The sequence below is a fragment of the Passer domesticus genome, chromosome 1 (genome assembly GCF_036417665.1).
Source record: "Passer domesticus isolate bPasDom1 chromosome 1, bPasDom1.hap1, whole genome shotgun sequence".
Taxonomy (NCBI): Eukaryota; Metazoa; Chordata; class Aves; order Passeriformes; family Passeridae; genus Passer; species Passer domesticus.
In genome coordinates, this window is record NC_087474.1 from 48,116,669 (window position 1) to 48,132,424 (window position 15,756).

Consider the following 15,756-nt stretch of genomic DNA (forward strand, 5'->3'; position numbering starts at 1 on the left):
CTTCAAGGCATCACAGATCGTATGTTTAGAAGACAGGATAATTTCATTCATTTGCAAAAAAAAAGTGTCCACTGCAATCCTAATGCATCATGAAAATTCCACGTTTCCACAGAGATTAAATAATTCACCCTCCATGGAATATATTTGATCATATAATAACAGGCAGACATGATCATTATGCCCTGAATATCACCATTTAGGAAATCAATTTCTGAACTTTTGGGATATGCAAATCCAATTGATTCTTGAACTGTGGAACTCTCAAAATGAACTGAGACTTTTGGCAGTGTGCAAATATTCACCACCCCTTCAGACTGGGCCAATGTATCTGGCATCCTCTCCCACATACAACAGATTACTTCTTAACCCAGTAGGATATCCTTCCCTGCAACAATTTGTTTCACAAAAGCTAAACTATACTACAGAAGTATTGTAATTATAATCATTGTTTATCAAGGATAAATTATTAGAAACAAAAGGAATTAAATATGAAATTGTTGCTCGCAGGCATTGTCTCTCTGTGCATTCGTAGTGTACAGAGTTAATTTTTCAAACAAAAATCAGTCCCTTGGCCACTACCCTTCACCGACACAATGAACATCTGACTGGGGCTGACTCACAACCTGTTGTTTAGAACCATGGATGGGCTGAGCTCCTGTTTGCCTATATATAAGAATCTGGTAGGACTCACCAAGATCCAAAATATCCAGATCTCTCACGACTCTTTCATAGTGGCAATTTTCAACAACAACAGAATTAAAGTGGTTTGTCACTAAAACAAGACAAGGAAACACATAACAGCATAATTATTTTTTTTTCCCCAAGCATCTAAATATAAAGCTATTTATACCCCAGTCTAAGACTACAGCGCTTATTCTACTTGAAAATTAAGTTCTCTTTAAATTCTAGGTGATCAGTTATTTCTGGAATCTATATGCAAGGAAAACTCATTTTGAAATTAATATGTTCCAAGAATTAAAAAAGAATTTTAATTCCACAGGTTGCCAAGCAAGTGCTGAAGACACCCCAAGGCACAGTGCTCAGCAGAACCCTATTCATAAGAGAGATATGAGGGATTCACATCATGAAGTCACAGTGCCAATTTCTGTCCCAGCCTGTTTTAGGAAGAGCTTAAATCCTAAACAATTCACCAAGGAACGTCTATCACATTACATTTACAGCCATAACAAAAGCACTTCTAGGTCCCTGGAGGGCTCAGTTATAATCCCACATTTAAGTTACAACCTGAGTCTCCTGTCCCATCTGTCTAAATGACTTACAGGGGCTAGCACAAAGTCAACAGCAAACTCTCTGGTGCCATACTCAACCCTCTTCCCTTGGTGTTCCAAGCATCTATAATACAAATATTAAGAGACCCAAATACAATCTGTTGCAGTGCAAAGACACATTATAAATTATTTTTCTGAAGTTTTGAAACCCTTGAGTGCATTTTCACTCAAGTGAAGCAAATCCTTTGCACCCTTGAGCATGCACACAGGTAAAGGAATAACAGAGGCTTCTGAATACTCCTCATCCACTTTATGACTAGGACCTAAAACCTATTATTTCTTCCACAGAAAGAGGCTAAAGTTCCTTTTGGTTTTATGCAAATCTTTATTTTGAGGATGGAGAAGTACTTCATCCTGACACTTGAATATTACAGTTTAGACTTCAATTCTTTTCAACAGTCTGCATTACAGTACTTTTCCTCCCATTACCCACAAGTCCAATGAGGCCATGAGTAATCTGGAATAGGAGGGAATATACTCCTCTTCCCCATCCTGCACTTCCATGAAACTAAAATAATACACAGCCAACAACAGCAGCAGTAATAGAAATCACCTCATTATCAAGGTGCTGATAGGAAGAGATAGGATGCATTTAGGGCACAGAGACTGGAGAGGAGTCACTGCATTGTCCCAGTACCTGGGAGTCCTGTTCTGCCAAGGACTTCCAAGTCATCCTAGGTAAATCACAGCATTTCTCCAAAACCAGGCTCCCCAAACTGTCAGTTTCTCTGCTATCCATTTATCCAATATCAATCGATAGAACTGTTGTTCTTTTCCCCACAGGTTCTGATAGTACACAATATGCAAGACTGAAGTTCATTGGTCATAGGAGTTGAAATAAGTACCCTCAAATAAAAATATGGACTTGTATTTGTTTACCTGAATAGCCCCAACATGCTTAAAGCATTGTAAAATCAAAACTCTTATTCAAACTCACTGATGGAAATTGAAAAAATGCCGAATAACCAGAGCAGGATTTGGTAAAAATACAATATTAATGAAAATATATATGCATATCTAGATTCCTTTGAACTACTTTGATCTGAAAAGTAGGTTGTATGGCTTTTATTGTCATGCTTTTTAATGAGGTTTCTAATAGCTCACAAAAATAGTAGAAACTACAAATACAAAAACCACTTGTAACTCTTCGTACATTCAGTACTAATATACTCTAATTTATACAGAGGATAAGTTTTTAAATGAACTTTAAAACAATGCAGTACTTATTAGTCTGAAAACATATCCAGAAATTATATCAAATAAAAATAATTCAAATCATAAATAAAGTGGAGGACAAATAATCACTACAGCAATGTCCATGCATGAAAAACACTAAGAAAAGATACAACATGAAGAAAATTATAGTAATATTATGCACCTGTGTCTTTATGAGTATAAAGAAACAAACAAGCTAAAATACCAATTTGATTGACAGAAAAAAATTAGAATTTAGGAGTGATCATAAAAGGTACATTCCACATTAAGAAACAAGGAATCATTTAGAATATCAGATTTCAGGTAGTAAATTGCCAAGTAGAAAGCTTCTTTAGAAGCAGTAGAATAAAGGTAGTAATTAAAATAACATTTGAAAATATATTTCCTGAACTATTTTAACAACAAAAAAAATGCATAATTTACTTGCACTGAATATTTTTTGCAATGCAGCTGCCAGATTCGTGCCACACTGAATTTATTCACTATGCTTTTTTAAAAAAAAACACTAGACTGATACATTTTCCATGAAGTTATTTAAATACCACCCCAAGATGCCAAGTTGGCTCTGTGACTGCAAAGATATATTTTTTAAAGAGTGTGAAATAATTCATTAACATATTCATGAGGGAGTAAAAGAGCTGCAGACTTCAGGTGAAACAGTAGCTTAAGTATCACCAGAGCTAAATTGCATCAAAAAGTGCTAAATCCTGTGAATGTGCTTGCTATAGCACCACTGAGACTTCTACCAAAACAGCCAAGTGTTCATGTAAGTCCTCAGGAGCTTTACAACAAAGAGGAGAAATTTGATTTAAATAAGGACACTGGCACAAAAAAACCCCACCATAACAGGAAAACAAAAACAAAAAAACCCCAAAGAAACAAAATTTTAAAAAAATAATTTTTTTTTTTTAAAAAAAAGAGGAAGAAATAAGGGGAAAAAAGCAACAGCGGCATTTCCAATCAGAAAGTCATGTTCTGGCCAAGAGGGAAAAGTTGGCTTACAAGCTGCATAGAAACTTCTTGATATGATGCAATTGCCTCCAATCTTACCTTTTAAAACAGACTATGAAATTCCACCACAGATATGTGTGAGCAAGCACTGAACAAGCTAGCTAGGAAAGCAGTGTTGCCTGTATAACATTTCTTGCAGTGGAGACAGGACATCCAGATTAAGAGCATGGGAAAGAGCAGTGAGTCATCATTACATTAGGACCTGTCTAATCTATTCTTATGCCTTTAACTGGTGTTTCCCACATTTAGAAAAGAATCACTGGAGCTGCAATCTTCTAGTCCTGTTACTGTCTAGAGTTCTATGTTGGTTGGGAGCAGAGAACAGGATTAAGTGATTATCCTCTTTTCTTTGCAAATATTGCCTCTCCTTCAATGTTGATGTCTTTGTTAACATCTCTCTTTATTCATGACTGTACATGTGATTTGTCTTTAATGGACTCTTGCTGGCTTGTCTGCAGTTTCTTTATCTTCTGCTAAAAATATGTAAAAAGAAATTGGCTTATTAGCAGAAATGCAGTTGTACCAATTTGGTAAACAGTAATACAGTTTGTTGCTGTAAACAGCAATACATAACAATTAATACAAAGCAATTACACTACAATTAAAGAAATATATTTAAAATAAACTGATTGTAGTTTTCCAGGAAGCACATGTTAAGAACAGCTGTTTAAGAGGAGCTTCCATCATTATCCTCAGGACTGTTTTGATTCAGGACAACTGCATTTCTCAATTAGTTTGCTTGGGCTTGTATTTGAGTTTTCTTTTTTTTTTTTTTTTCTTTTTCTTAAAGTAACTACCTCAAAACAATCCATGTGCCCCAAATAAAACAGCAGCTCTGCACAGACCTCTTGCATCCTCCCTTCCCATGCATTAACTGTGCTGTAATGTCCATTTTAAGGTGGTGCAGTTGAAGACAAATAGATCTATGCAATCCTTCACAGGGGTCAGATTTGCTTTCCCCCCTTACACAGGAATTCACACATCTGACATTTATCAATGTTTGTTCTCATTGGTCCTTGTCTCCCTCCAGTGGTGGGAGGATCAGACCTCTCCACACTTCAAACAAGATACATGGTCACCCTCTGACTATATTATACAGCTAAGCTTTCCACAAACTTTTTTGTTGCTCCACTGAATGAGGAATGCCAGAAATACTTGTTACTTTTCCTCCAAACAGGCAACATCTTGTTAGTTTAATACTTATTCTTTTCTATCTCCAATTCATCACTATTCAAGGTCAATCCTGGTTTCTTACATAGTTTCAGCTTCAAGCCATTAGCAAATTTCATTAGCACATTCTTATTTTTATCCTACTTTTTGGTAATTAGTGAAAATAATAAATAAGATCAATGTCAATGCCAGTCCCTGAAGAACTCCACTAATAACCTCCCTCCAGCCTTATAGCTTCTTTCAACACAGTTTCTTGTTATCTCCTTCAGTCACTCCCAAAGCATTTGTACTAACAACCATCTCCTCCAGTTTAGATAGCATTTTTCCCACACAGCACCATATGGAGTGCTGTGCTGGGGTTTGGGCAGATTCAATCTTTTCTTTGCTCTCAAGGTGAGTGACATGGCTATGAGAGAGACAGAGGGCACACTGCATGAGGTGTTGTCAGGGAGAAAATTAAAAAGCTATCCTACGTGGCCCTGATGAGACCTTATCTGGAAGATTATGCATAACTTTTCCATTAAACAATATTTTTTAAAAAGCCTTGAAGGAGAGCAATTAAAAAGTCACTGGTGGAAGCCAAATAGAAGGGCCTACTTTTGTAGCTTAGCAAAAGGATTTGCCTTGTGTGGCAAGGTTTGGGTATCAAGGGGACTACAGGGGTGGCTTCGGTGAAAAGGCCAAGCTCTTCAGTGGTGGCAGCAACACCACTGGGATAACATATTTAAGAAGGGGAAAAAAAAACCCTGCATAATTGCAGTTGGAGAGGGAAGTGACAATGTGAGAGCAGCAGCTACACAGACACCAAGGTCACTGAAGAAGAATGAGAAGGAGGAGGCAGAGGCGCTCCACCCCCAGAATAGAGATTCCTCTGCAGTCTATGGTGCAGACCATGGTGAAACAGGTGTGCCCCTGCAACCCATGGAGGTTAAAAATGGAGCAAATAGCCTCCTAAAGCCCATGGAAGACCCCATACTGGAGCATGTGTGACCCAGCAGGAAGCCTGTGCTGTGGCAGACTCCCGGCAGGACCTGTGAGCCCACGGGACACCCATGCTGGAGGAGTTTGCTTCTGAAGGGCTGCATCCTGTGGAAGGGACCCGTGGGGAGCAGGACCTCAGGACTACAGTGGAGAAATTAATGAAAAACTGTCTCCCGTGGGAGGGACCCCATGCAGGAGTGGGAGAAGAGTGTGAGAACTCCTCCCTCGAGGAGAAGGGAACAGCAGGGACAACATGAATGAACCTCAATCCTCATTCCTATCCCTCTGCACCTCTGAGGGGGATGAGTTAGATAAAATCAGGAGTAAAGTGAACCACAGAAAGTATGGGGCGATGGTACTTTAGGATTCGGTTTTCTTTCTTTGTCATTATCCTACTCTGATTTGTTTGGTAATAAATTGAACTAATTTCCCCAATTCTAGTCTATTCATGGTGGCAGTCATTGAGTGGTGTCTCCCTGTCCTTAACTCAAAATCCTTTCATTGTATTTTTTTCTCCCTTGTCTAGTTGAGGATGAAGATCAATAGAGCAATTTTGGTGGGCAACTGACATCCAGACATGGTCAACCCACCACATCATCTCAATAGTAAATGCCAGGGACAGAGAGAAAAAACTGTTTAAAAGCAATGGAACAATGATAAAAATTCCCACCAACACATTCTATCTGGAATTTATAAAAGCTTCAGATCATGAAAGGCATAACATTTGTGATTAGTCTTGCATATATGAAGAGAAAATCTAGAAATAGTTTAATTTTGAAGCAGTCTCATTTATGAGATCTACAGCATGGATATTGGCACTATCTGAAAGTAGCAAGCTTGATAACCCAGTAAGTTCCTTCTGCTACCTCCACATTTTTTCCTTTCCAAAGGTCCTCAGTGTGGACCTTCATTGTCTCCAGTGCAAGGCAGAAGAATGAGACACACATTTACACCCAGTATTTTTCAAAACCATCACTCTCAAAGTCAAGCCCTAAAGGATAATGTACAACTAGAATTGAAGATACTGGACATTTCACCTAAAAATGGCATAAACATTCCTGGGCCATTGCTGCCTTTAGCTCTTTACTTACATCGCTGTCTGTGTAGCTTCACAGACCAACTTAATTTCCTCTTTGTCCAAGAAGGACATGCTCAGAATTTGCTTTCAACAGCCTCAACAACGTACCAGCTCCCAGGCTGGTCACAAGCTCAAACTGATGCTGGAATACAGAGTGCCAGAGCCAGTTTATTAGTTTTACTATCTCTGTCTGCTCACAGGTCTAAACAGGAGTTTTAACCCAAAAGGCATGGCAAGATGTAGTGGTTTGGTATTTTACTGAAGATAAGTCAATGAAGGAAGGGGAGAAAAGAGAGGGAGGAGGCTGAAGTAGGGTGGGAAGGGATATTTTGAGATGTCAAAGTCTGTTATATTGTCAGTTGCATGAACCAATATTGTATTTAAAGCTGGAAGATCTCATAACTTGCTGTGAAGAACCAGATGGTTTAAAATCAGTATTACCACTGACATTTATGAGCCCCCTTGAGAGGTACAGCATTCAGTTTGTGGGTGAAGGGGTGTTACCATTTTTTTATCATTTTGGGATGATTTATCATTTTGGCCCTGTATGATTTATCTCTTTAATTCCCTTCCCAATACTTACTCTAGGTATTAAACTACAGTATCAATTCAATCACCCAAAAATATTAAAAATAATTTACTTTACCCCACTATACATATTCCATTGTTATTGTTCTACTTGACTTTACTCTTTTAGCTTTTTTCTCCTTTTTTCTAAAAAGGAGAGAAGGAATGAAGTTTAGTCTATGTCAGCACACCCAGCTGTGACTCCTTTCTGCACACCAATATCTGTATTAACACATAGTTATGGCTGTCATCAGCACAATGAATTTGCTCAGTTCTGAACTAGAAGCATGCAATGCTTCAACAGCACGTGTGCAATTCTTACACACACTTCACAAGCCCCCTCTGCTCGACTGAAAGTGAAGTAACAAACAGAACCTGAGAACAAAAGAGGTTTTCCATCCTGCAGATTAGAAAAAATCCCATTGCTTAGTATTTGCATGAAATCAAGTATGGCAGAAAAAGAGATTTGTGTCAGAACAATCAAATAATGAAGAGGAGAAATAAAACAAAAACCAAAGCAGCTGACGACTCCTTTCAGAAGAGAAGACTTGACTTGCTCACTATTGCCATATTCACAGGATGTGGGGCCAGCCATTCCCTATAGCCATGCTGTAATCCTGCATTGCCTGACTGAGCAAAGGCTCAGTGTTCAAGGAAACATCTTAACTGCCAGGTAAGAGACTGATAGGAAACAGCTCTGGAAATATTTCGTTCTTCACATAAGTGTAAAGCAGACCCACATCTGAACAGCCAAGAGCATTTGTCTCTGTGGTGAATGATAATTGTTCCAACTGGCACCCCAGTTAAGGCTAGAAGAGTGTGTTAAATGACTGGGTTTATGGTCTTCTCTGCTTCTTCCTTATTGTTACTTTGGCTAAAAAAAACCCCTCACATTTCCCAGGAAGACTTTCATTAAGATACCTCTAAAGGTATAATTTTCCAATGGGAGTTACAATTCACACAAGTGTTGTGGTTCAAATCCATTAAATTACACCAGAAATAACAGCTAAAAGGCTAAAGCAAAAATGAAATTTAAATCTTAGTTATAGACTATTTTTTTAATATCAGTGATTGCCCAAAACCATCTTGGAGACTGCAGAAATAAGTTGGAGCACACAGGCATTTTTCATACCTTTCAGTCTTCACGCAACTATAAAGACAAAAGACAGCTCTGTTTTCAACTGGGACTCTGGCATTGAACTTGATAGCATTACTCTAAATATAACAAACTTATCACTAACAAGTGAAAGTCCATCAGTAGCTAATTCACAGATGTAAAGACCTAAAATAAAGTAGCATTTGATAAGTCAGCTTTATTCAATAAACCACTCAAGAATAACAACATTTGTCACTAACTGAGAGACTTGAAGAGTTCTGGAGTTACCACTCACATAATATAGGCTTTCCAAAATAGCCTAATTTTTCCCCAGAATATATATACATATTTTTTGCCCCAGTATCAGTACTTTCATAGGTGAACACTGGCATGTGGGCTACTGTGCAAGTGTATCTTCCAGCCTTGAAAGGCACTGAAGCAGCACAACACCAAGAAGTCTGGGGGAATGGTTGGTCATGTGCCACTTGTTCAAAGTCAGCAAGTATAAATTTTTTGATAGAATCAAGCAACACATCCTAGTAAAGAACAATTTATTTGCTTTCTCCTCACAAGCAGAGAATATCTGACCACAAAATAGGCACTTACCTCCTCCATTGTCAAGTTAGGAGATTATCTAGAATCTAGAAATCTGAATACCTGTATTGCTTGAAATACAAAAGATGACAAGACAGAGACTTGCCTCACAACACAGGATAAGCCCAGTCTGTTTAACTATTCAATCTATATTTGTATTAACACTTGTAAAATACTTCCTTTCCTGCATTATGAGGCTAAGTGAATCATAAGGATCACTATATGAAATCCCCCTACTTTTTAAATAAGGATCCTTATGAAATAATTAAGGTCATAACTGTCATGTGGGAGCCAAGTAGTTCAACTACCTCTGCCCATAATTTGTGGTGTACATTTCCAGAAGAGTAGCAGTTTATTTCTCCCATCATTCTAGCACAGTTAATCAATCTTAAAAAAAAAAAAAATCTTTACAAAGTGAGTACTTACCCTGCTTTTTCCATTCTCTGTAAAAAAATGATTGATTGGGAAGGGACACACAATGGAAATGCTACTGAAATGTCAAGCTCTATTTTTTTTACAAAATATCATTTAAAATGTTATTTTAGTCTACGCATTTGTCACTCACTGCAATGTGTTCTTGAGCAAAACTTACAAAACAGACCATAAAAAATTAAATCTTACAACAACTTTCCATAGAAAAGGGACAATGAATTTAAGCCCTATTTGTTTCCTCTCCCAGTCAGATTTTATTTGTGTTGGTGCCATGGAATGAAAGTAAGGAAGTCCATGACTGAAAACAGCTTTCTGGTTAGGAGCAGCCTAGATGCTAAAGCAGACCTTGACTGAGTTCAAGATTTCTTTTCTTTCCCCTTGTACGTCACGCTGAAAATCCTTTTTTTGGTGCTGGGGCAAAAATCCAAAAAAAAGCAAAGATTTGTTGGGTCCCATGGGCCACTGTTTCATATTCCCAGAGCTTATAAAACGAGAATAATTAAATACATGAACCTCCCAAGAGTATTGTGAATAGTAATTAGACAACAAATTTAGAGCACTTTGAGAATGAGAAGTACTCTGTGTCAGTATTTACTGCTATCTTTATTCATACTGAAAAACCCCAAAATATTATTTTTTGCATTTATAGGAGTAAATGCATTAAGATGCTCAAATGTGAAGTAGGAACTTTTCAGAATTATTTCAAGAAACTAAAACTGTAGACTGTTCGTACAGTCTTTATAGAAGATTGAACTCTTGAGCTCAGATATTAAGCGCAAGAGCTGTTAAAAATAGTGAAAGAAGTCAAACTACATTTGGAATAATAATTGGCAAACTTTTCCAGATCTAAAAAGAAACCAAATTTATCAGCTTTCTATCTAGGATAGCACAAATTATTCAATAGAAACAAAATTCAGCATATTCAATTCTGAAGTGGGCAAATTAAACCATAAAAATTCCTGTTTGCTGACTGGAGATCATTCTGTGTGCATAAAATAGCCTTGAGCAGATCAGGTCCTTCAACTATTTCACTATTTAAAACACACAATCATGGCACTGTAAGAATAGGAAGGGATCTCTGGAGATGTTCTAGTCAAACCTCTCTAGCTTAGAAGGTCAAAGACAGCAGGCTGCTCAGGCCTGCCTGGATATTGAGTAACTCCAAGGATGGAGATGCTACAGACTCCCTCCCTGGACAGTCCATCTAACAAAAGCCTGCCCCCCCTTGTATCTTCTCTTCTTTGCTGTGCTTAGAAATAGCTTTCAGGAGAATTTGCTCTCTTTCCTAGGGGTCAAGGTGAAGGTGACTGGTCTGTAGTTTGCCTTACCCTCCTGCTTGCCCTTCTTGAAGATGGGAGATCACAGAATCTTCATCTCACATTCCACAACCTTTCAAAGGCCACCAAATGTAGCTCAATGATACAAGCCAGCTTCCTCTGTCCTCCTGGATGCATTCCCATCAGGTCCCATCTACTAATGTATGTTCAGTTTAAGCATCCCTAACCTGAGCCTCCTTCACCAAAGATAAGTCTTCCTTGCTCCAGGCTTTCCCAGTATTCTCAGGGGACTGGGACTCCTGAAGGCAGATCTTCCCAGTAAAGACCAGGGCAGAAAAGGCATCAATAACCTTGGCCTTTCCAACGCGATTTGTCATTGGTCACATTCAGTACCAGATCTACATTTTCCCTAGTTTTCATTTTGTAGATGTCCAGCACAGTCCCTCTCACATCATTTGCCAGATTAAACTCCCTGCATGTTTTGGCTCTTGTAATCTCATTTCTGCACTCAGTTACTTTTGTGTTCCTCCTGGGTCTACTGACTACATGTATCCTTACATTTTATATTTGAGTTCTGTCAGGAGAATCTTGTTGATCTGTGCAGACCTCCTGACAACCTTGCCTGTTTCCTAGAAATCAGAATGGATCATTCCTGCAATTGGAGGTGGTCATTCCTGTAAATCATCCAGACCTTCTAGATCCCTCTTCTCTCCAGGACTGTAACCCATGGTATTCTTTCAAGCAGGTTCCTAAACAGACTGAAGTCAGCTCTCCTAAATTCCAAGACTGTGATCCTGTTATTTGCTTCAATCTTTCCTCTCAGGATCCTGAACTCCACTATTTCAATGTCACTGTCACTGGTCACTCCTCACCAGTTCTTCCTTGCTTGTAAGTAAGGGATTCTCAATCTCATTCTTAGTACTCTTGCTTGCAAATAAGCAGATTCTCAATCACCTGTGTCAGGAAGCTGTCCTTCCTGCACTCTGGAAAAAATCCTCCTAGATTGCTTGTGCCCTACTATTGCCCATCTAGCACAGACAGGGGTGTTTTAAAGTCCCACAGCATGTGAACATGAGGCTTCTTCCAGATGTCTGAATGCCTTAATTACATCTGTTTCTTGATCAAACACTCACCGTATTGTCCACATTGGTCCATCTGCTAATTACAACCCTGGCTCATCCATAACAAGACAGCTCTGTGTGTTTCTTCTACCTTCTCACATAAAGGTTACCTCCCCCACCTCACTGTTCTGGTTTGTTCTTCCTAAAGGTCCTATTTCCACACATAACAACACATCTCCTTTTGGGCTATCCTACCACATCTCTAATATCTCTAAGACTGTAGCTGTACAAACACAGAAGGACACATATATTTTATGAAAAATCTTTTTGCCAGGATCTTTTCTCCTGAGAAGCTGGGAAGCTTCAGCTTCTCCATATTTTTGCTGCTTCAGAATGCGATTTAGAGAATTGTTTACCCAGCATGTGAAATTGTTTTTACTTGATGACCAATGACAGCCACCTGTGTCGAGGCTGTGAGCAGTCAGAAGATTTTATTATTCATTCCATTCCTTCCTTGCCAGCCTTCTGATGAATCCTTTCTCTCTTTTTACTATAGTTTTAGTATAGCATTTTAATATAATATAGTATAATATAATAAATCAGCCTTCTGAAACATGGAGTCAAGATTCTCATCTCTTCCCTCGCCCAGGGACCCTTGAGCACAACCATAACACTGTTTTCCCTCCATCAAGCACTAGTGTGCAGGCACTTGAGAGAGGTGCTGATTTCCCAATAAAAGGATGAACATTTTTTCCATCATGCTGTAATCCCACTAATCCCTTATTTGCGCACACACATTTGAAATGGGCCCACTTTCCCTCTGTTTTGTTGATTAGGTCTCTCTTATCCTCACTTGTACATGGGTTGACATCTCACTTGTCTGTGGTTCCTAGTTTAAATCTCTCCTTTTACTGGATCAGCCAGCCTGTTGGCTCTTCATAGCAATCCTTGGTCTTCACACAGTATCCCATCGTTGTGAAAGTGCATCACACTTAAGGCATTTCCCACAAAAAAAAAGTCTCTGCATTCAGCCATTCCACAACATATGCTTTTCTTCAGGAAATAACTATCACTTTCCTCACAAAGGAAGGAAATAAATCTTGAAGAGACCCTCCCATCTGAAAAGTGTTTGGAGCACTGTCTTCACATTTTGACAATAGCTGAGTTGTTATTGATTTCAGTTCATTCTGATTGATTCCATCTCTACCACAACTCTGTTGTTTCCTAGAACCTGACCTTTGACTTCAGAAACCTGAAGCTTCAAGTATATAGATTAAATGGATTCTCATACATTTTTGAAAAAAAAAATCCAAGAAATCCAGTTACCTAATCAGCTAGAGAAAACTAATATATGAAATATAAGCAAAAGATACATATTTTATTTAATGCACTCTCCTTTTGGGATACTCATCCTTCTGCCCACAAAGTACCTCAAAATAAATATTCTGATGTAATATTTCCAAACCCATCCCAGAGATCTATAATTGTACTGCTTATTTTCAGAGATGAGTTATGCAGCCTTGTTGATTTTCAAGAACATTTGGACTCAACTAATTTGCAAAAATGAGGCTGAGATGCATTTACAAGTTTCCACTTTGAGTATTAAAAGAGACCAAAGATTTCAGACATTCAGCAGTCACAAATCTAACTCAAAATTTATTATGTAGATAATTTCACAAGAAAGTTTGGATCTTCACATGAACAAACTAAAGCTGGATAGTGACCAGATAACCAACCTACAGTAGCAATTAAACAGTTCCTTACAACCAAGAAAACCCCTAATTCTTTATTTTAGTGAATATTCATTTGATGCCCTTGTCTTACTTCAGGACTTTCCTCATTAGACTTGTCTCTCAATGGAATTGCACCTGCACACCAAGACCCATTTTTGCAAATGTCAAGCCAATTCATTTATTTTTCTGGGATTCTTTCATAAATCAGGAATCACATTTGTAATTGCATTATGTATTACACACATAATACAAAGTATGGGGAGAGGAAAATCTTTAAGCAAGCAATCTGCCAGCCAAAGATCCAATATCAGTTGAGCTGAACAGTCAATCCAAATTTAGAGACAATATGCCCTTAAGATGCTCAGCCCTGAGTACAATAGTTTCCAACCTGAGCCAGTTACAAACCTGCAACTACCAACTATTCCTGTACAAACATCCAGACTGCTACATGCCTTTTCAAAGAAATCACTTGGCAAAAAATTTGTGATTCACATTTAAGGCCTAATTAAGGTCCACAAATAGTACAAGTAATTTAAAAAAAAAAAAACCACCTTCCTCTGTAGCAGAAAGAAAAAAATGTCATTATGAATTTTAGCAATGTCAACAACAGCATTGTGTGTTGAATAGGAGCTTGATTGGAGAATGTTCTAAGAAAACCAGGTTGATTTAATCATTACACACTAGTGCTGGACTTTTTTCTGCACAATATACACACTGACACAATAAAATCTCCAGTCTCTAGTTCAATGCATTTCAGGTCAGTTTTGTGCCAAAGGGATGCATTTATAGAAGGTATGTTGGCTAGAAATCGTGTAGTCAGAATAGTATTCTGAGCCCACTGAAAATTTCTAAATGGATTTCTTTTTAATTGAACAACGCTTCATTGCAATGGGATAGCCACAAATCTTCATTTGGTAGTAGAGCTTTTTACTCCTGCATCTTGCTAGTATGCTCCTCTAAACAATATTTTAACTTTTGTGTGTCTTAAGAACACTAACTGGGTAGGGCTGCTTGGTTGGAAATTATTGTGTATCATATGGAGCCCTCTAGCTCCTAGCAGCACCAATTTCCTCTGTGTCAAGCACCAGGAAAACCATTCAGTCTCCCAGCTGTACACTTGCATTTAGAGCCCATAGTAACAACTACCCATATGAAAAGGCAAAGGGACAGAGAAGCAAAACAATTTGGTTTTGTTTAGATGAGCCACCAGAGTCAGAAACTAAGCCAAAACCATACTTCACAGCCAACATCTTTTCTCCTAGAGCAGGGGAAGTAATTTCCTGAGGACTACCATTTCCTGCATTTCTTAGTTTAAGTGACAAAAAGAAAAATTCCTAAGCCTGATTAGTGACAGGTTTCTTCCTCCCTCAATTTCTTCCCCTCTCTCTCCTTTCCTTTTTTCCAAAAGGTACTTTGCATATTACCAGGTCTATCTTGTGCAAAATTGCCACCATAGCTCTGTCAGGTTATAGAGGGGAAAAAAAATGACACAACAAAAAAGCTGATTAAATAACAATCGCTCACAGACTTAAAGTGTTCAACTAGAATTTGGGGATGCAGATTACCAATGTTTTAAAGAGGCATATCACAGCATATATGTTGAAATGCCCACCTTTCAAAGAGCAAAGATTAAAAGATAATTAGAAATGAAATCACAGTTTTAGCCTGAGGAAGCAGCAGTTATGGTCACACCTACCCCCATACATGCAGAAGTCACAAATACATGAACCTGACCACACTGCAGCACACACTGGGTGCCACAGTTTAACCACAGGGGAGAGGACACACCTCCATGGACTACACCTGTCCAATATCTCCCAGTAAGCCACAAAGAGATTTGTCTTTCCAAGACAGTGAGGAGCTGCAAGTCTCTGGTCAATAGAGCATAAAACTCAAACTAATAAGGACTAATGAGTTAAAAGCATGTTGCTATGGATGGCTTCTAAGCAGAAATAACCTTCCAGGTTTTGCCTGTTCATCCACAGAGCAGATTGTTCCCAAGTGAGATGCAAGAGGATCAAAATCCAGATACAACAAATTTTCTATCTGATCTTTATTCCATCATAAAACTGCAATTTGTCAAATGTTAGCATTTCATGGAAACACTTTCTTTTGACAGAACACAGAGGCAGGCTGGAAACCTGCTGTTTCGTAGCTGTTTATTTATCTTTCTCCTCAGCAATGAAGAGCTGTATGTGAAGACTTGCAGGTTTCAGAGCCACCTGAGCTCCCAGCTGCCTTACTCCAGCCTG